The sequence below is a fragment of the Schistocerca cancellata genome, chromosome 4 (assembly GCF_023864275.1).
Source record: "Schistocerca cancellata isolate TAMUIC-IGC-003103 chromosome 4, iqSchCanc2.1, whole genome shotgun sequence".
Classification (NCBI taxonomy): Eukaryota; Metazoa; Arthropoda; class Insecta; order Orthoptera; family Acrididae; genus Schistocerca; species Schistocerca cancellata.
In genome coordinates, this window is record NC_064629.1 from 230,336,246 (window position 1) to 230,338,040 (window position 1,795).

Consider the following 1,795-nt stretch of genomic DNA (forward strand, 5'->3'; position numbering starts at 1 on the left):
ATTAGTTGTAGTTTCTGTGTGAAATGATGGTTATGAACAGAAATCATTCACCATAAGCGATAATGATTCCGCATATTTAATTGATATACCAAGAAAATATCAAATGAATTTAGCAGGATAATACTGTGTCACTCCAGGAAGTAACTCGATTATCACAGTGTTGTCAGGCATATCGAATAATGTTTCCAAGTCTCAAAATACACAAAAAATGTTTCAAATGTCTCTGAGCACTATGGGACTTAACATCTGAGGTCATCAGTCCCCTATAACTTAGCACTACTTAAACCTAACTAACCTAAGGACATCACACACATCCATGATTCGAGCCTGCGACCATAGCGGTCGCGCGGTTCCAGACTGAAACGCCTAGAACCGCTCGGCCACTGCGGCCGGCCCAAAATACACACATTCATCTATAAATATGGAGAAACCCAACAAAGACATCACTAAAAATAAAAGTCGACAGTAGAAGCCGACAGAGTCATGACCACAGACTGTAAAGCCAGCCAACCAAAATGTGTGAAAAACAGTAAAATTGTGTACATACGAAAAAAAGAAGGAATAACAAATGCTTAAACCAAGACAGCTTAAGCCTCAAACAGTACCATGCGTGTATACTTTACAAGACGTTTGAAGGAGGAGTTTAAGTTTAGACTATCACTTCGGTAGAATAACATTAAGCAGATAATTTTCGTTTGTTTGTAGGTACACATCTACAGTTCTGGTACACATTGAAAACCCACTATACAGAAACATAGCATGCCACAAGAGGAGAAATTCTTGAATATCCGAAGAAGCGCAGTCAAAAAACCATCTGCTAGTGCAAAATGGAATGTGGTCAATATAGGTGTAGTTTAGAAACTTACGTAAACTATGAAGTACTATGGAACGTACCAAAACTACCATGGTTCACAACATCCGAAAGTTTCTTGAGAGATGTACTCATCATGAGGAGGTCGACATCGAATTTGGTACGTTTGGTTTTTTATCCTCGTGTGTGTCAAATAGCCAACGGCCTTGCCGCAGTGGTAACACGGGTTCCCGTCGGATCATCGACGTTAAGCGCTGTCGGGCTGGGCTAGCACTTGGATGGGTGACCATCCGGTCTGCCGAGCGCTGTTGGCAAGCGGGGTGCACTCAGCCCTTGTGAGGTAAACTGAGGAGCTACTTGATTGAGAAATAGCGGCTCCGGTGTCGGAAACTGACATACGGCCGGGAGAGCTGTGTGCTGACCACATGCCCCAGCACATCCGCATCCAGTGACGCCTGTGGGCCGAGGATGACACGACAGCCGGTCGGTACCTTTTTGTCTTCACGGCCTGTCCGGGAGGAGTTTAGCTTAGTTTAGTTTTAGTGTGTCAAATAAACACTATAAACCCAGTTAAATCAGTAAATACACCTACTTGTCGAAAGCCTGAATAACTACCTTTTGCATCGCAGACCGCTGCGAGACTAGCAGGAAGCGAGTCACTGAGGTTCTGGAAGCCACCGATATACACTCCTGGAAATTGAAATAAGAACACCGTGAATTCATTGTCCCAGGAAGGGGTAACTTTATTGACACATTCCTGGGGTCAGATACATCACATGATCACACTGACAGAACCACAGGCACATAGACACAGGCAACAGAGCATGCACAATGTCGGCACTAGTACAGTGTATATCCACCTTTCGCAGCAATGCAGGCTGCTATTCTCCCATGGAGACGATCGTAGAGATGCTGTATGTAGTCCTGTGGAACGGCTTGCCATGCCATTTCCACCTGGCGCCTCAGTTGGACCAGCGTTCGTGC

At 44.7% G+C, this 1,795-nt stretch overlaps 1 pseudogene; it reads left to right on the forward strand.

Moving 5' to 3' along the window:
* Nucleotides 1-1,007: 1,007 nt before the first annotated feature.
* LOC126186023 (5S ribosomal RNA) lies at nucleotides 1,008-1,125 on the forward strand (annotated as a pseudogene).
* Nucleotides 1,126-1,795: the final 670 nt, after the last annotated feature.